General features: G+C 44.6%; 1 protein-coding gene and 1 pseudogene across 2 annotated transcripts in view; one reads left to right on the plus strand and one right to left on the minus strand.

The window, feature by feature from the left end:
• Window positions 1-4991, minus strand: part of cdh11 (cadherin 11, type 2, OB-cadherin (osteoblast)) — a 135724-nt gene extending 130733 nt beyond the window's left edge. For both annotated transcript variants that reach the window (XM_060073682.1, XM_060073679.1), the window contains exon 1: window positions 4593-4991. The gene's annotated coding sequence lies outside the window, so the exon portion shown is untranslated. The remainder of the gene's footprint in view (window positions 1-4592) is intronic.
• Window positions 880-998, plus strand: LOC132473833 (5S ribosomal RNA; annotated as a pseudogene).
• Window positions 4992-20444: the final 15453 nt, after the last annotated feature.

Here is a 20444-nt window from a genome sequence, read left to right on the forward strand (position 1 = left end):
GCATGTGTGTGCAAATTGAATCTCAAATCCCAGGAGAGACTAACTCTCTTCTTTGTCGCACTGGGAATGGAGGAAGAGAGAGAGAGAGAGAGAGAGAGAGAGAGAGAGAGAGAGAGAGAGAGAGAGAGAGAGAGAGAGAGAGAGAGAGAGAGAGAGAGAGAGAGGGAGAGAGAGATGAGGAACAGAGGAAAGAACAAAGGCTGTCTGTCGCGGGGGAAAGCTCAACAGCTCCCTCTGTCGTCACCTACAAAACCTCGGCTTCGTTTTCTCCCCACTCTCCACTCTTTAGCTCCCTCCCTTCCTCACCCTCTTTCCCTTCAATAAGGGAGACTGCAGCCAGATCTCATCCTGATCTCCGTCAATAAGCCTTCTTCCTCCTTTTAGAGCCGCTTCTCAACCAGCTCAACCAAGAATCCTATACCACCAAATAGAAAGGAAACTGCTTCAAGAGGAAAATGAGACCAGATAGAAATGAAACTGGTTTAAGAAGTAAATAAGACTAAATATTATTGAAACTTGTTTGAATGAAATAAGACCAAAGAGAATAGAATATGACTCAATTGAAATTAAAGTATTTTAAGAGGGAAATAACACTCAATAGAAATGAAACTAGTTTGAGCAGATAATGAGTGTTTCGCACCCAATGATGTATGAATTATTCTTTTGTGATTTAACAATTCTTTTTTTGCAGATTTAAACATCCCAGAACATTTATGATGCATATCATATGGCTGAGCAACATGTTTGGAATTGTAAGCTTCCTGTCGAATTGCTGTTTAACTTGGGATGCACCAAAAGGCTTGTGGTCATCCTTCCTATCTACACCGCAAGCAGAAACAAGCCCTGTTATCCATGACCCTTCCCCTAGCCTGGACTTAACTTAATGACCTTACCACCATGGACACGCCCGATCTCGTCTGATCTCGGAAGCTAAGCATGGTCGGGCCTGGTTAGCACTTGGCTGGGTGACTGCCTTGGAATAGCAGGTACTGTAAGTGGTGTTGGTTGGTGGCCAATAGGTGGCACTCTTCCCTCTAGCCTTAACATCAATCCCGATGCCCCAGTGCAGTGACGGGGATGCAGTGGATTTGGAGGAGACGTAAAACCGAGGTCATAAAAGATCCCAGGGCACTTATCGCAAAGAGTAGGCGTTTCCCCGGTGTCCTGGCCCAACCAGGCTCATTCAATCTGGGCCCCTAATCATCCTCCTTTATAATTGGCTGACTCATTAATTCCCTCACTCTCCACCTCAAGCTGGTGTGTGGTGAGCGTTCTGGTGCAGATTGGCTGCCGTGCATCACCCAAGTGGTTGCTACACACTGGTGGTGGTTAGTGAGGTCCCCCCTTCACAGTAAAGCGTCTTTGAGTGTCTAGAAAAGCGCCATTATTTAGTGTTTAAGTGTCAGCGCCATGTGATCCGAGTACATAGGGGCACCTTATGCTTATTGCTCTGCTCCACCTCCTGGTCATCTCCTACTTTATTTCTTTCGACACTGCTTAATCTCCCATCTGAAGACTCCCAGGGCGTCAGGCTCAGTGAAGCTACATTGTGAAGTTGAAGGTTTAGCTGCAATCAGCAGAACCCTCGCAGCGAGAGCCCAGAGTACTGGTCTTGATTCTCTCTCCCTTTCTCCTCTCCCCCTCTCTCTCTCTCTCTCTCTCTCTCTCTCTCTCTCTCTCTCTCTCTCTCTCTCTCTCTCTCCGTTGTTCTCTAGAACTGCATTCTGAAATGTGCTCCATGCTGGAGCACATGCATAATCGTGTAAATGGGTGAAACAATGGATAAATTTTAAGGCAAGAAGAATACCAGTGACCTTTCGTGGTTTGATATGGTTGCACAAAAAAGTACAACATTTAACAAGACAGCAACAAGGGTTGAGACTATTGTTTGTGTGAACAACATGCACAATCATGTATGTGTGTGTGTGTGTGTGTGTGTGTGTGTGTGTGTGTGTGTGTGTGTGTGTGTGTGTGTGTGTGTGTGTGTGTGTGTGGGTGGGTGGGGGGGGGGGGGGTTTGCATACATGTGGCAAGAAATGTATCACTGAGCACATTCCCTGAGCAAAGCTTGGAAGAAATTAGGGCTGTGGTGTTAAATCAGCCCATCGAAAAGGACCATGCAAATGTAATGAAAGACTCTCAGAGGGCTCAGCCAACCACATCTCTGTTGGCTAGAAGAGGGTGGATTTGCCCCGTTTGTTTTCTTTTAAACCTGGCCCTGCACCAACTTACTCACATTTTCATTACAATTAGTTTGGAAGGGTTCCGAAAGGGCACACACACACACACACACACACACACACACACACACACACACACACACACACACACACACACACACACACACACACACACACACACACACACGGGCACATGCACACACAGACAGACACACAAACACACATACACACACACAAACAAACCCATGCAGATGCAAGCACACACAGATACACACACATACATTAGAAGAAGGCAGTTGGTAGATGGAGGCGGGTTCGGTGGCTCAGTTCAATAGGACCGCAGCGACAGAGAGGGAGAGAGAGAGAGCGAGGGAGAGTGAGAGAGAGAGAGAGAGAGAGAGAGAGGGAGAGAGAGTGTGTGTGTGGGAGAGAGATTTCTCGATGGCTGGGGGAGAGAGAGAGAGAGGAGTTGTAGAGAGGGAGACAGACGCAGTGGGGAGAGAGAGAGGGAGACAGACCGAGAAGGGTAGAGAGAGAAAGAGGAGTTGTACAGAGGGAGATAGACCGAGTGGGGGGAGAGAGAGGGGAGCTGGAGAGAGGGAGACAGACATTCGAGAGAATCTAAGACTAAGAGCGAAGGAAAGAGCGGGCGGACACATGATAATGCAACAGTGTGTGTGTGTGTGTGGGGGGGAGGAGAGATAGAGCCCGGAGGGAGGGGAAGGAAAGGGGGGGGGATTATGAGATGATTGCGTGAAAGCAGCAATCTTGCAATGTCCCGTGAATATCAACGACTCAATGGCCCACAGTCCACGCAACTCTGTCCTCTGCTTTCGTGGCCCCTTTCCCCTCTCCCTCTCCTCTCCTCCCTGTCTTTCTGCCTCCATGCCGTTACCCCACTCTCTCTCTCTCTCTCTCTCTCTCTCTCTCTCTCTCTCTCTCTCTCTCTCTCTCTCTCTCTCTCTCTCTCTCTCGCAGTGGAATAACAGCAGTTTAAATGGTACACTTATATCTCCACTTTCTTTCCAAAGGGCGAACCGCTCCAAACTGCACAGCTGTAATTACCGCTCAGTCTGCAACTTAAATAGTCCTGAACCAGGCGCGCACGCTAGAAGACACACACACACACACACACACACACACACACACACACACACACACACACACACACACACACACACACACACACACACACACACACACACACACACACACACACACACACACACACACAGAGACCACGAGAACACAAGCACACGCGCGCGGGCGCACGCGTCCAAAATACAAGGTGAAATTGCAGACGTCAGTTCAAATCTTCTGTACCTGGCGGTCAGAAAGCGCTGAGCTGGAGATGTGCACCAGAGGGGCATGAGCCACAACTCGGTTAGGTTTGTTGTTCAGAAGATGGGGTTCCCTTCTAGTTCCAAATCGCCCGACACATAATCCTGCCTCCCAACTCACTGATATATGGAGCCTAGAATGAGGTAGACTGGATTCAATGGCATAAGACGGCTGCACCGGAGATCTGTGAGTCCAGCTAACGGACGGGGCGGCAAGGGGAACGGGAGGAGAACACCAGTTACAGAGAGGGACGTGGAGCCGTCAGCTGAGATGTGCATGACTTGTCCTTATTGAAGACTCATGTGGTGAGATTATCCGTGAGGTCCAATCGGCTGCTTCTATCGTTCCCTGATTTTGGTTTTAGGGACGTTTCAGGATCCCCGAGGGGACGTTTTCAGGATCCCCGAATAAAGTTTCAAGGAGCCGTTATGGGCGGAGACTGGATCACCAAGCTGTACTCGTGTCCAGACACACACACACACACGCACACACACACACACACACACACACACACACACACACACACACACACACACGCACACGCACACGCACACGCACACACACACACACACACACACACACACACACACACACACACACGAACACATGCATACTTAACATGTTGACCGGGAGCGGTTAACTTAAATAAAATAATTAAATAAGGTAAACATCCTAAATCCCCAAGCTAGCTGAGGATGAGCCCCTCCTCATGTCGCCGGTGGTTGTAGACTGGTTGTGGACTGATTGTGGACTGGTTGTGGAGGTATACCTTATAGCCAACCTGGTCACTGCCCACACACTAGAGGAGATCTCCAAGTTGTGATCTGCGCTCTCCTGCGAGGAGAGCCGCTTGTAGGTCCAACAGTCCGACCCTCTCTACCACTAGCCGTGGCAATAAGAGGAATTAAAACGGGATTCCTCAGACATACACGCACACACACACACGCACACGCACACGCACACACACACACACACACACACACACACACACACACACACACACACACACACACACACACACGCACACACACACACACCAAGTATTTCAGATCCTTTCCAAACGGCCCTTACCTTAGATCTGAGAGGATGAATATTTTCCTCCAACCAAGCAGCAGAACACAGAGTTTAGTCAGTAATGGTTCCTCCGGGTCCCCAACACATCCCCCCAATAGAGCCGAACCGAATAGAGCCGTTCTTCTGAGCGTCGGAGAACAGACAAAGCGCAACTAGAGCTGTTCCAATCCCAACGGGTTCTCCTCCGCGCTCTGTGCTTACAATCAGAGTGGAAAAAACTACATAACTAGAGAAAAAAATCAATTGAATCAAATGCCAGTTGGCAAGAGAGACGCTATTTTTAGTAAAAAAAAAAGACCCAGCAGGATGGAGAATCACCGCCGCGTCCTCGTCCACGTCGGCGAGAGAGAGAGCGAACTGAGCGCGCAGAGCCGTTCAGCGTCAGAGAAGATCAGCGTCCGCCTCCTCGATCTGCTGGAGCGGAGTCCGGGACGGTGACGAGAAGGAGGAGGAGGAGGAGGAGGAGGAGGGTGGGAGAGTGATGGAGCCGCCGATGGAGGGCGTTGGAAACCAGTTTATCTCTCTCTCTTTCTATGTGTCGCTCTTGCTCTCGTTCATTCTCTCTATCTTACTCTCATTCTCCCAGCGTGATGCTGGGAGAAAATATGCAACAAAATACAGAAGGGCCGGGGTTTGTGGTGTATCACCCAATACCGTGCAGGGGAATAGGAAGGTGAATGCTGCTGTGGTCCTCAACTTGAAATGCTTCATCTGGTGACGCGTGTCCTGGAGTCAAGGCTTTTGTCGGGGTTTGCAAGCAGCCTTGCTCTGCTGCTGCTCAAGGGGATTTCTCTTGTATTCGTCTGGCTATAGGGAGGGAGGAGTGATTCACAACATCACATTGTCTTGAATTCCACCAAGATGGGATTTGAACCAGCCACCATGACATCCAAGAGTGAAGATATATTTTGCTCCAAAAAGGTTGTCAATAACGACTTGTTAGGGTTTGTAAGAATGTCATCCTCGCTGTAACTAATGTATTATCCATAGAGGAGAGTGTGTGTGTGTGTGTGTGTGTGTGTGTGTGTGCGTGCGCGTGTGTGAATAAACATCACTGTTTCACTGTCCTGTTGGACGTTGGGCTGAAACAGAAGTGTGGACTAAGGAGGAGGGCCAACCCTGGTTAGCGTCCACACATGCACCTCCACACACACAGACGCACGTACGCACGCACGCACGCACGCACGCACGCACACACACACACACACAAATATGTGCACACACAGAAGCACGCACACACCAGCAGACACAAAAAAAACGTCTGAATAAGTACACTCCCCACACACTGAATCCCCACCAGACAGATGCTTATGCAGATGGATTTAGGTCATTGCAATACAATGGTATCGATGAGGTTTATGTGTGGGCTATATCTAGAGGTGTGATGAAAGTGTGGCCTGGTAGGTTTATTGTTTGTGCGTGGGTGTGGTTTCTTTTTTGGCATAAAGGCTATTAATTCTGTGTTTGTGCAGGTACCGTCATCCGAATGATGAAGACAAGAACTACAATCTCGCTAGGAAATTCTTTGAGCAACTATAGCAACAATATATGACAACTGGAGTATGTGCATTCCTCTGCTGTCTGGGTTATTCATCCGGCTGCAAAGTATTGGATTTTGGTGACGGAATGGTGGAAAATTAAATTAAAAAAGCTCTGAAAAGAAAATTGAATTGGCATAAAGTTATGCACATCTGCTGAAACGGTTGGAATCCCTAATCCTAGCATCTTGAACCTCAGACCTAAGGGTTGAGGCACTGCTGAAATGTGTTCCTCTGTGCTCCTCGTTGAATGGGATGATTCTGGACCTTTACGGAGACATTTAGCTACAAATAATGGATTTGAAGCAACATGTGTGCAAGCAGCCATTTCTTCATAACCACTCAGTTCTTTCACATTCCCACTTGAAAGGCTGTCAGGGAACACTCAACTTCTTTGTGCAGTGTTCTAAGTTGTGCTTTTTAATTGATTTGGTCTACAAGGGGCCAAATTTTCTCCTTCTATTTACTTCTAGATTTGTTCTGGGACATATACCAGATACTGTGGCAGCCCCGGAGCCAGCCCAGGTCCCCTGGAGGCAGTCTACCCCCAGATGGCGCTATTGAGGGCATTGGAGCCGGGGCCAATTAAGGAGATGCAGAGCACCTGAGGAACAGTTGGAGAAGCAGGGCTTAAATAGCCTGCTTCTCCACTTATTCTGGGCTCTCTCAGCCATGTGGCTCGGGCAAGGAGAGACCGGTCCTCGTGGGTGACGGGATTCCCCCCACGAGGGATAGGACCGTCGATTCCTCCCAGGTTTTTTCATTGAGGGGTATTTTCAGTATGAGACTTTGTTTGATTTTGGATTAAACATGCCTTTTTGGGTTTTGCCCAGCAAAATTGTGTCCTGTTGTTTGGGGAGGATGCGGTTCACTGGAGAAGGCGGGCTGCCACATATGGTGGAGAATGCGGGCAACTCGACCCCGATACGGACCATTTACGGAGGGAACGTCAACCTCAAGCAGCCTCCACGCAGCCAGAGACGACGCAAGCCAGAGACGACGCAAGCCAGAGACGACGCAAGCCAGAGACGACGCAAGCCAGAGACGAGGCAGCGGGTGACACCGGCAGCAGGAGCAGCTCCGCTTCAGGCAGAACCGCCGCTTCAGGCAGAACCGCCGCACCAACATGAGGCCCTACAGGTTTCAGGGGGACCACCGGCCGGGGCGGGCCAACGCTAACAGCCTGTCCAGCAGCGACGCTTGGCGATGGTCGCTCCGAGGCTTCATCGAAAGGTGGAGGAGTATGGCAACCCGGAGCCAGCCCAGGTCCCCTGGAGGTAGTCTACCCTTATTCAGGGCTCTCTGTCATGTGGCTCGGGGATTTCCCCCACGAGGGATAGGACCGTCGATTCCTCCCATGTTTTTTCGTTGAGGTGATATTTTCAGTATGAGACTTTGTATGATTTTGGATTAAACATGCCTTTTTGGCTTTTGCCCAGCAAAGTTGTGTCCTGTTTGGGGAGGAGGCGGTTCACTGGAGAAGGTGGGTTGCCACAATACATATAAGATGACTTCATGGTGTAACGATTCCATATGTTTCCATCATGTGTGATACCACAATGATAATGAAATGAATACCAGTCAAATAAACAAGTAATATATTGTTCCGTTAGACATGGCCATCTTATTGCATTCTCATGACGTTTCATTTAGCAGGTTGGAATATCTCACCTCCATCCTTTATTAATCCATGGTTCCTTCAGTATTAACTCCCTTGTTCCCTTCCTTTTGTATTTAACAGTTCATATGTTCAGCTGGTCTCCAATGCCTCTGCCCTCCCCTCCATAGCAGGGGAACCTCACAGAACAATCTATTGGACTTGACCAATCAATGGGCAGGGATTATCAGTCTTTCTGCGGTAATGGAAATGCTCCGTGGGTGAGGTGGCTTGTGGGGGGTCAGAGGGAGAGAGAGAGAGAAAGCTGAGTTGCATGAGTATTAGGAAGGAAGAAAGGAGAGAATAAGGGCACAGTGATAGAGTGGTAGAGAATACACGTGGGGAGAAAAGAGTAGCGAGAGAGAGAGACCTCTGGACGAAGGGAGGGAGGAGGGGAGACAGCCATAATAGAGAGAAGCAGATAGGAGCTGGGGGTTGGAGAGGGCAGACAGGGTGAGAGAAAGGGAATGGAAATCAGCAGTGGGTTTTAGATCAGCTAAAGAAGCCGTTTATAGCAGACAGCAGGAACGTGGTGTTCCCTGTGAGGGACGTGGGATATTCTTCAGATACCTTCCCCTCTCCCAACCCTGGTGACAGAGAGGCCAGCCGCCATCTTAGAGACTTCAAAGAAACCTCTGTTCCTCTCTGACACCTCGGAGCTATTCTTCATCACCCCCCCGTCCCCGCCCTCAGGGCCATAACACAACAAAAAGCCTAAAAAGAACGACAACACATAACAACACATTGCAGTACAATGTACACAAAGCCATTCCCAAAATAAACACTGTCTGTAGGTCCTATTCACAAACTCTTTCTGTAGGTCTTATTCACCAACACTGTCTGTATGTCTTATTCAACCACACTGTCTGTAGAGAGAGAGAGAGAGAGAGAGAGAGAGAGAGAGAGAGAGAGAGAGAGAGAGAGAGAGAGAGAGAGAACAGAGAGACCTTGTGTGTGCATTAGCAGCGAGGAGCGGAGCTGCATAGCAATAACCTGCTTGCTATGCTTTAATGAGACTGACGCCGCTTAGCATTAGCCTGACTCTCCCCACTGGTTCATCACACCTCCAGCTCTACACATTAGCCTGGCTTCTACTCTCTGTTGGTTCATCACTGCTCCAGCTCTACATTAGCCGCCTGTTTGCCATGCTGGGCTCCAGTCCACAGAGACCATGGAACATATAGAGTGGCATCTCAACCCCTCACAAGCCCAAAGAGAACACAAGAATAGAAGTGTATAGACAGTCAGTGTACATGTGTAATGTATGCCTATGTGCAAATGCATACATGTTTGTGTGTGTGTTTGTGGGTGTGCGTCTGCATGTTTGTGTGTGTGTGTGTGTGTGAGTGTGTGTGTGCGTGTGTGTTGCGGCTTGGGGAGTGAACCGCCTCGTTCGAAATAGCACACGAATAGCACACAAATAGCTCAAAGCCAAAACGGCAGTTTTAATAAAACATTAGGTATATTACTATTAAACCAAACAAAAAAAAAAGACCAAAAAAACAGCTTTTGAGGAATCCACAGTCTTGTTCCGTCAGGTGGAATCACGTCACCCACGGAGACTGGTCTCTCTGCACATGCGAATCAGGAGAGCCTTGAATGAGTGTGCACCTGCTCCTCAGGTGCTCCACATTTCAATAATTGGCTGGCACCAATGCTCTTACTGGCGCCATCTGATGTAAATCTGTGGTACACTGGCTCTGTCACGTTAAAATTGTACCGGGGGCGAAAATTGTACCGGCCTACGTCATCCATAGTAATCTATTCCAAACCTGCCGGGCAACAGACGATCGCGTCGCCCGTTGCCTGGCAACGGTTGATCGCGTCGAATGACGTGGAGGGTTCTTGAATATTCGCAAACTCTTTCATTGAGCGCGACAAGACAGATAACACTCATTTTACAAATTACATTTATTAGCGTTCCTAACTTTATATTTGTATTGTATTGCATTGTATTTATCTATTTCCCTACACATTAATAGCTAAATGTTATGGGGATAACGTGAATAATAATACTAAAAAACATTTACCAGTTAGTAAATGCCTGCTTATCTATCTATCTATCTATCTATCTATCTATCTATCTATCTATCTATCTATCTATCTATCTATCTATCTATCTATCTATCTATCTATCTATCTATCTATCTATCTATCTATTACCTATAATGTATTCTCTAAATTAAATTAAGGAAATTAACTTAACACAAGCTAGCTAGACTATGATACACATTAAACACTCAGTTTACTAGCTAAATTCGATTAAACAATTAAATGCAATACAAATATAAAATAAAAACAAGTGTTATCTAGCGATCCGTTATCTGTGTTATATTATTTTGTCTTCGGCAACATGAGCGCGATTGAAACCTGCCTGGCAACGGACAACCCCTTACGTAATCTGATGACGTAGGCCGGTACAATTCTTGCCCCCGGTACAATTTTAACGTGACAGCTCCACAACCTGCCCCCTAGGCCTCCAGGGGCGCTGTCACAGTCTCACTCCGAGAACGTCAAATACCGACTGTTGGCAAAGGCACTTTAGCGTCGGTGACTGACGGGAAAGGTACCCTTTGCCGTCAGTCGGTGACGGGAAAGGTACCCTTCGGCGTCTTCTGCAGACGGAAAGGGGCGTGCTTCAGCAGCCCATTCACTCCTGTATTAACCCGACTACGTCTCTAATAGACGCTGTCAGCATCTATCCTATTGGATAGTTTTTAGGGTATTTTTCTGTGAAAACGGCGGAAATACTTTTTATTATGGGTGGAAAATATGATATTTTAGCATAGTTACGCCATTAAAAGTGTTTATGTAAACATTTTTTGCGAGAAATGTGCATTTTACTTTCATAATCGTCGCTCGGCGAATGTGAAGGATGTTTGGTTTGATAGTTATGACGAAGAATATTTCAGTTGTCTCCACATAATTATAATAACATGGATGCTAGGATGGTTGCTATGGACGCTGAAACCAGCAGCTCGCATGCAGTTTAAATCATGGGTAGAAACCATTGTCTTTGCTGGTTATGTAAGGGATAATGTAATGTATAGAACGCCGGCCATTATCGCCTTCAGGCGATAATGACCGGCGTACAGGCAACCCGGTCTCACGAAAATACGTGACACTGTCACGTTATTTAATCTATTGAAACGTGATCAGGGACACTTATTTTCAATGTCAAAAAGCACAATTTTCAAACTCATGTATATCAATTGGAACTTGTTTTTGCCACGTGAATGAAAGTCTGCATCGATGCGTCGCAATTTCAGTATCGCGAGCGGACGTTGCCATGACATCTAGAAATCATACCGTATTTAATGGGTTATCATTAATATTGATGTATAGGGGTTGATTATAACTCATGAATAATATTGTTTATACCACGGTCTGGGGTAATACTCGTAATCATGATTGGCTGCAGGGCGTGCATTAACTCCTGATATAGGCCTACAGACACCTGCTAAGTAGTTCCAGTCAGTGTTTAGATTTTCTGCCCGAGCCCGACGCGGGCCGGGTCGGGCCGATATTTCCCACCACTATCCTCGGGCCGGGCCTTTGAGCGAGCGTTTTTATTTTTATTTGATCATTGGTTTATTGGCCTAATCTGAGGAGAAATCTATGCCATAAACAGAAATATTATAGTCTTTTATTACACGGGTCTTCTCAATGCCGTGGAATGCCTTCACTTGAATGCCTTCAAGTGAGAATGCCTTCTCACTTGCATGGTAGTAGCCCCAGCATTTTCCGTTGAAGCGGCATCAACGTCTTTGCGGACTAATTATTTCTCTGCTGATCAACACTACTTGTATGCCCCCCCCCCTTAAATAAATACTATGGCAGAATTATTATTATTATTATCATTCAACTTGAACATGTGTTTTTACAGTAGAGTGGTGGAGGGATGACGTATGTTGGCCAACCCGGAAGTGAGCGTCGCCCTGGGTTCTGTTGAAAAAAAGCCAACGGGTTTTTCCATTGAATTTTGGATTATTGCAGAAAAATTTGCATCTTTGAAGCACCTCCTCAAAAACTGAATAAAAATAAATAAATAAATAAAAATAACCGTGCTCCAAAGAACGAAATGTAAACCAATGCATTCTGAATGGGAGTGTTTCTCAGATTTTCTCAGACCCATGCAAATAAAGACTTCCTGGTCATAATAATTCAAATATCATTAATGTGTAGAGTGTGTAGGGTGGCATTCTATTTTTTTCAACGGGGCTACATCCAGTCACTTGACCGTCATGGTTGCTATGGTGGTTGCTATCGACCGCCCCCTCTAATCCTTACATGGCTCTAAAAACCACGCAGCAAAGGAGCTGCCATCAATTGTGTTGTTTTTGTCGTAAACTAGGGTCCGATTGTTAAAAAATAGACGGATATTCCAAGGTATCCTTAAAAGGCAGCTTGGATGTTTTTATTTTCTGTAGTTTAGGCTTCTTCTATAACCTATTTTTGAAAGCAAAACACCAAGCTCATTGATTTAACGAGCCAGGGTTATTTGAAGCAATTTATTAAATAAATATTTGTGAGAGGTCATTCCTTCTCCTGAGTTTGCTTCCTATTTATGTCTAGTGTACACCCCTACTGTCCACAAGCATCCCCCCCCCTCCCCATATGGATTTGGAGAATTGTTGCCACGTCCCAGTGTTGGAGGTATAATTTATATGACAGAGGACATTCAATTATACTACAATGATCAATTAGGAGGCCGAAGCCCTAAAGGAAGTGATGCAATAGGTGACTGAGTTGAGAACATTTAAGTACGCTGTACCTTGGGGTCTCTTATACATCAAAGGGGGTCTCAAAGGACGCAAACGCTTCAATCCGTGGCTCCAGCCCTACAGGAAATGACTCAGCATGTGCTCCTTCTCGTTGCACATCATCCCCCATTCCTCCTCACGCCATCTCCGCTCTGACAGGCCAACCTCCTCCAGCTTCCGAGGACAAGGCTCCGAATTATGGGCGACCGCGCCTTCTGCTCAGCTGCACCCAGTCTGTGGAATGCTCTCCCTGACCATCTAAGGGCCCCACAGACTGTGGATTCTTTTAAAAAAGGCCTAAAATCCCATCTTTTTAGAAAAGCCTTTGGCTAAACTGCAATTTTTTTATTTTTTGTTGCATTTTTCTCTTTTCTTTAAATGTGCATTGTAGCACTTTGAGATCATTGAATTTATATAAAGTGTGTCATAAATAAAATGTATTATTATTATTATTATTAAATACAAAACACGACGGTAACTGAGTAAGTCAGACCGTCCAATCTGAAGGCTCTACTTAACCACTCCCCCTACTCACTTCCACCAATGCAAAGTGAATAGAACTGAGTAGGGGAGGGCGTAGCCTAACTAGTTTGTGAACGACCCAGAGAAACGCAACGCAAATTCAATGTGAACATGTATAAGGCTTTAACAAAATCCCGGACGATTTTGAAATTCCGCAAAACATTGTCTCAAAAAGAGGGCATGTCCAGGCAAAAGAGGACGTATGGTTAGGCCTACCCCACGTACGGGAAACACATTTGATTCCTACCTGTAACACTGTTGAATAGCGGCCCAAATTGGTGGGCGCTATCCTGGTAATTTCTCTGCATGAGAAATACGAAGCGTGTGCATGTGTTGAATTCATGGGGCAAGCCCCAGGAATATCCCACTTCCGGCTTCCGTGAAAGAGAACCAAACTAATTCACACAATAGCGTTCATGCAAATCTAGCATTAAAAGTTAATTTAAGGAAGTTATCTCGAGTCACGCTGAAAGTAGTTCGCTCGTAGTAGCACTTTAATTTGCAGTGTCAGAGAATTCTGAGAAATCTGAAATGCTGACTAAATTCTCAGAATTCTGACGCTGCAAATTATTGCGCGCTTCCATACCGCTCTAGATTCCCCCACCCCCACACAGATTTTTTTCCTGTAGAAACCTATGGTGGAAACCGATACGCCCTCTTAATGTGTTGTTCACTTCAGACAGATGTTATTGAGTATGTTTAAATTTCTAATGATGTTGATTATTTCCCAGCTATGCCTGTTTTATGAGGCATTTCCTTATTTAGTTTCATTTTATTACAAAAATAAACAAAAAAACGAATGGCACCTCTATTCATAAATGTGATTTAACAAAGGTAAAGTGAACAAATGTAACATATGTGTTGTTTATATTACTTGCAATTGGGATGAAGTAACCATCTGGTGAGTATTTAAAAAAAAAGCTTGATTATGTTGAATTAAAAGGCACTGGGTCCACCAGACCCAGCAGCACCTCCAGTGTAACAAAGAAACGAACACCCTATGAGGGTTAAAGAGGCCTGATTCTTAGATATGCATGTTGGATGGCTAGGGTGTAGGTCTGGGAAGAACTTCAGGCCAAAATCTTGCAAGTGAGCCGCTGGGTGAGGTGCAACGAGATTGGAGCACTTGCTGAGTCATTTCCTGTATGGCTGGAGCCACAGGTTGAAGCGTATATGCGTCCTTTGTGACCCCCTTTGATATATAAGGTACAGCTTACTTAAATGTTGTCGACTCAGTCATCTATTGCATCACTTCCTTCAGGGCTTCGGCCTCCTAATTGATCATTGTAGTATAATTGAATGCCCTCTTTCATGTATATGATACCTCCACCACTGGGATGTGGCAACAATTCTCCAAATCCATATGGGGAGGGGGGGGGGGGGATGCTTGTGGACAGTAGGGGTGTACACTAGACATAAATAGGAAGCAAACTCAGGAGATGGAATGACCTCTCGCAAATGTTTATTCAATAAATTGTTTCAAATAACCCTGCCTCGTTAAATCAATGAGTTTGGTGTTTTGCTTTCAAAAATAGGTTATAGAAGAAGTCTAAACTGCAGAAAATAAAAACATCCAAGCTGCCTTTTAAGGATACCTTAGAATATCTGTCTATTTTTAAACCATCGGACCCTGGTTTACGACAAAAACAACACAATTGACGGCAGCTCCTTTGCCGCGTGGTTTTTGGAGCCATAAGGATTAGAGGGGGCGGTCGATAGCAACCACCATAGCAACCATGAAGGTCAAGTGACTGGATGCAGCCCCGTTGAAAAAAATAGAATACCACCCTACACCCTCAGGAGATTAATGATATTTAATTTATTATGAACATGAAGGGCCCTATCTTGCATCCGGCTCTGCGCCAGTTTACAGTAAACAAATCCTGCATGGGCTCTGACGTCATGAGACGCTCGTAATCCTTAAAGGGACAGCGATCCCTGAACCACCAAGACAGTAAACGACATGCCTAACACAATTGAAAGAACAAAACATAACAAAATAATGTAGGTGAATTATGTTACACTCACTACAACCCATTAAATACGGTATGATTTCTAGATGTCATGGCAACGTCCGCTCGCGAAACTGGACTTGCGAGGCATCGACGCAGACGTTCATTCACATAGCCAAAAACAAGAGAATAGATTGCTAGATAAAATAAACATCAAGACATACAATTCTAAAAAGAACAGATGAAGCAGCTACCCTTTTTTCCTTTGCGGTTTGCCTACTGAGCAGCTCACCTGCATTTAATATATCCGTGTATTGTCACAATTTCTCAGTATCAAAGGTGAAAGTAGAAACGTGTGGCCAAAAGCTGTCATATTGTTAGTTATCACAGACAATTTTAAGTAGAAACGGGTGGCCAAAAGCTGTCATTTGTTAGTTATCACAGACAATTTTCAACAATGAATGATCTGTACGGAGCTCCATAAGGGACATTTGGGAGAACGCTCCGGGACAGAACCTTAGTTTGGAAGTCGTGCTTATGGTGACACGACAAATAGCCTACTTCCAATTGAAATACAAAATTTAGAAAATAGGCCTCCGTGTCCCTGATCACGTTTCAATTGATTACATAACGTGACAGTGTCACGTATTTTCATGAGACCAGGTTTGAGCGTGTGCATGGGTTGAATTGCGTGTGTCTCACGCCAAATGCATGAGACATGAGAGCCCTGTACTTACGTGACACAAACCAGCACCGCAAACGTTCTCTCCCGCTTGAGATGACGTCTTTCTTTATAGGTTCATGGGTCTGATGCGCCGATTTCCCATGCTGATATATCTCCGGAGATTCTCGGGCATCTTCGACAATTTGGCTATAGATTGTCTCATTACACAATAAATAATATAATTATAGCCTAATTATATATATAGCCTATATATATATATATATATAGGCAATATATATAATTAGGCAATATATATATATATAGCATTTGTGGTTTTGGCATAATCATAACTAGGGTGCACTGTACTATCTGAGAACACCCTTTCTGAAGCCTCTCTCTCGCTCTCTCTCTCTGTCCCTCCCTCTCTCTCTTTCTCTCTCTCTCGTACCGTTTTGTGGAGCACGTTAATTGTCTGAGAACACTCCCATTCAGAATGCATTGGTTTACATTTCGTTCTGTGTAGCACGAAAAAAGTCGGACTATCGTGCTCTGGAACAAGCTTCAATAGATTAACGTTCGTGCGCATGAGCACGAAATCGCGTGATACCGGGTTGGTGTGTGTTTTTATGTGTGAGTGTGTGTGCTTTTATTGGCAGGTTTTTTTTGCCAGGAAAATGACTGAGGATCTCTGTTTTCTTATTTCATAACTCCCCACTGGGCAAAGGGACACTCACTCACTCACTCACTCACTCACTCACTCACTCACTCACTCACTCACCCACTCACACACACTGCTGTTTTCTTTCTGGCTCCATGCTCAGCATGACATCTCACCTGGGTGTAACTATCTTATTTATCACTGATGAATGACTGGTTTGGGGGGCTGAGCTTGAGTTAACACAGCCTCACACGTCTCTCTCTCTCTCTTTCAACAACCTACTCTAATCTCTCTATTTTGGTTTTAATGTTATTCTTCAATTAATTCATTGTAGCAAATGCTGACATTGTCCTATTCCAAGGTTTGGTGTGAAGGACTGTCTGTCCCAGTGCCACCAGTTGACCTGCTTTGACTGTGTTGAAATCAACGGCAGAACATTATTTCACAACCGTCTAAAAATCAGGTGATGTGCCGCGTGTTTGTTTCTAGTGTTTTCCTTTAATCTCTCTTTCAATTTGGTTTGTGTGTTGCACCATTGTAATAATTTAAACCTCGCAAACACAAACACACAAACACACACACACACACACACACACACACACACACACACACACACACTCAAAGGGATCCACAAGCAGCGGCAGCATTGTGAGCGCCCCAGGTAGAGAAGACAGCAGTTGAATGGTGCGTCGAGCTGCTGATAAGCTGTGCCTTATCCTACGCTGCGTGGCTTATGTCAGTCAATGCCCGCCTCCGAGGAGGCCCGAAACAAGGCACTAGGATTTCTCTCTTTTAACTAGAGCCTGCGGATTGGAAGACATTTTTCATTCAACTTTAAAGTCGAAGGACCTGAAGGGTCAATACACCTTCACTATTTGCTGATACACTTATGGTATTTCACACATTAATATTGAATGTGTGTAATTAGCAATACAAAAAATACTGATTACTGTTTTGAAAACGTATATCAGCCATTTGTAATGAATTTTATTTAAAAGCAAGGCTGGGTGTGCGTTCGAAAGCGAGCGTGCCACTTCAATGTGTGCAACCCCCGAGGGTTTCAATTAGTTTACAAGGGCCTCTATTTCTGACTCAAGGGAAAATAAGCTAGCGACCCTGAGTGGCTTCTAATGTTGTAACACAATAGTTCCCACTCCACGTATTTGAGTTACGAAGCCATCTCATATTTTCCCAATCTGACCCACGACACACACGCACACACACAGACACATACATATAGACAAATACACGACCCACACATGCACAAACACACACAGACACAAACACAAATACACACACACAAGTGCGTAAACAAATGCACGACAAACACACACATGTACACACATTTTTAAATGCAAAAATACATAAATGCATTCAAGCAAACTGCATTCCCTTGCTGTTCATTTTGCACATTTATGCAAGAGAATAATTTCGATATTCCTTCATTTTCGTAAATTGAAATGAAAAATGTCAAGACATTCTATGTTTTAATTTTAATGCTTAATTTTATTTAATCAAAGCAGTGGCGGTCTTAACAAAGAGGCATAGGCCGCGGCCGCTTGGGGCCCCCAATCAACAAAAAAAAAAAAAAAATAATAATAATAATAATAAAATAATAAAATTAAGGGTTAGGAAAAGGGAATAAAGTTACCAGAGCGGCTCAAATAAAAGAAAAAAACTACAAGACGCCGGTAATTATTTGGCTACGCTGTCAAAGATGACACACTTTTTTACGGCTACTGTTGGGGATACAGACAGAAACAACAACTTCCAAAGCGTTGAACATGCCGTTACAGCAGCAGCAGCTATCTGTGAAGTGGCGCTAGGTGAATACCAGAAGACGTCAATAAGTAGGACTCTGTGTCAAAAGCGTGTGATGTGGAGAACAATCTATACTCTCTCTCTCTCTCTCTCTCTCTCTCTCTCTCTCTCTCTCTCTCTCTCTCTCTCTCTCTCTCTCTCTCTCTCTCTCTCTCATATACATAGGTTTGTTTGTAGAATGTTTGAAATGTTCAATCTCAACTGTAATGTCAATTCACTTACAATATCCTGTATCTTGTACATGGTTTTGTTTGTAGAATGATTGAAATGTCAATCTCAAGTGCAATGCAAATTGCAACCTCACTCACATATACAAAGTAAATTATTCATCTTGGCAATTCTTATTTGCTAAGTACTGTATATGGCTGTTTGTGATGTTTTGCTAACTACGAGTCTTGCCGGTTATATTGATATTGATTTGATCTTAAAAAAAAAGAATAAACAGTGCTGATTTTCCTGGCATTTTGGTAAAGACAGGTGTTATCTGAAACCTTATTCTCTTATGGATTCCATCGTGACTATTAGTTTGTGTAATGCTACACTTTGTTGGTTCTCTGCTTTCCATCTTAATTTTGTAGCAAAGAAGTGTATGCAGTGGAAAGTTTATTTTTCATCTCCAACCTTTACTTCCGCGTAGATTAGCTTTACCTACCTATTCACCATTCAGTCAGTAAATTTTTTTTCTCTGGTCTCTTAAAGATCTGATGTATGCATATATGCTTCCATACCATACATATCTTCGCCTTGGGCCCCCAATTTGCTTAATCCGTCACTGAATTTGAGCCATATATAATCCAAAAAAATAGGAAAAACCCTGTCTTTCTTAACTTGAGAAATGGACGCAAGTCAATGTGTGGGATTCAAGTTGTCTTTTTTAAGCAGACAATGCAGGACTTCATTTGCATTATTTCTTTCACTAAAAGACAGTTACTGTCAAAAAAAGACAACCATGGCCGTCAGTGAAATCATCAAATAAAATATCAAAGTGTGTGTGTTGATAGGAACTTGTGAAAAATGTATATACCCTTTAAAGTTCCACAGGGTAGACTACAAATATGAGATTAAGTCCATTCCTTTGGTTTGCTTGGTCATTATTGGTCAGATAAGTGCCCTGCCACTCCTCAGTAAACAAACTTTAAAAAAAAAAATTGCACTCGCTACTGGGTTAACAAGCACAACAGTCCTGATGGACATGTGCGACGTGCCAAATGCCCCCGTTCCTAATCCCTAACCAAGACGCCGCAGACTTCAGGGACGCTCTCTCTCTAAGGGGCTTCTCCTTCTCCGGCTTCTTCTGATTCTTCTTCTGCTCCTTCTTCTTCTTCTTCTTCTTCTTCTTTTATCCTCTGAGATGTGCAGGGCTTCATTAAAAGCTTGTTGCGCGTCAACTTTCTTTCTCTATTGGCAACTGAGCGAGATATGAAGCGGCTTCCATTGAATCTCTAATCCCTGTTGAGTCCAGGGTCAGCGCAAGAGCAGATCTACTGGAGGGTCATGGGTCACCAGCGGGGGGGGCACTGCCGTTTGAGAAATATTTTAACGCAGTGGTGACCTCATGGTCAAACACAGCAGAAATGCTATCAAAAATGAAACACATTTTTCTTTATTATTAGTAGGCTAATTATTAATTATTATTAGCAACAATATGTTGATCTTGTTGTTATCGAGGCTATGAGGTAGTAGCCCTATGCAGACAGTTTACGCAGCCACTCACATGAAGACGAAAATAAAACGCGGAGGCCTTGTCGTGGAGGCTAAACGCAAATAAATGCAGTTAACCCACCTCTGATATGTCAGAAATAGTTTGTTCACCTCTCAACAGTTTATGCACCTCAAAAAAAAACATTAAGTAGGCCAATGGTTATAAACCTTAGACAACAGCCTCCACAATCAACAAATACACCCCTGGACAACATAAAGTACAAGAACAGGTCCGCTGACACTCGGCACGCATTCGGGCAGCAAGTCGACTATTGGAGAAGCCACACACCAGGCAGAAATGACACAAGGCCATATACAGACAGCCAGGGCTGGCTTCAAGAACTGAAATTAAGAGTTGCAGGCGACGGGTAGGCTACTGCTGCTCAATCGTCTAAGTACTGTGTTTTTTCATTCACTTGTGCATTTGCAAGTTTACTCAGCAACCAAGTAGCATTGACCAAGCCTAACCGGCTACGTATGCACAACCAAAATGATGCAATTTCCCCGTTCATATATTTTATTTAATTTAAGTTACAGTTCACACATTTAATTTTCAACGTTTTTTTTTTTTTG

Source organism: Gadus macrocephalus, chromosome 15, assembly GCF_031168955.1.
Source record: "Gadus macrocephalus chromosome 15, ASM3116895v1".
NCBI classification, from domain to species: Eukaryota; Metazoa; Chordata; class Actinopteri; order Gadiformes; family Gadidae; genus Gadus; species Gadus macrocephalus.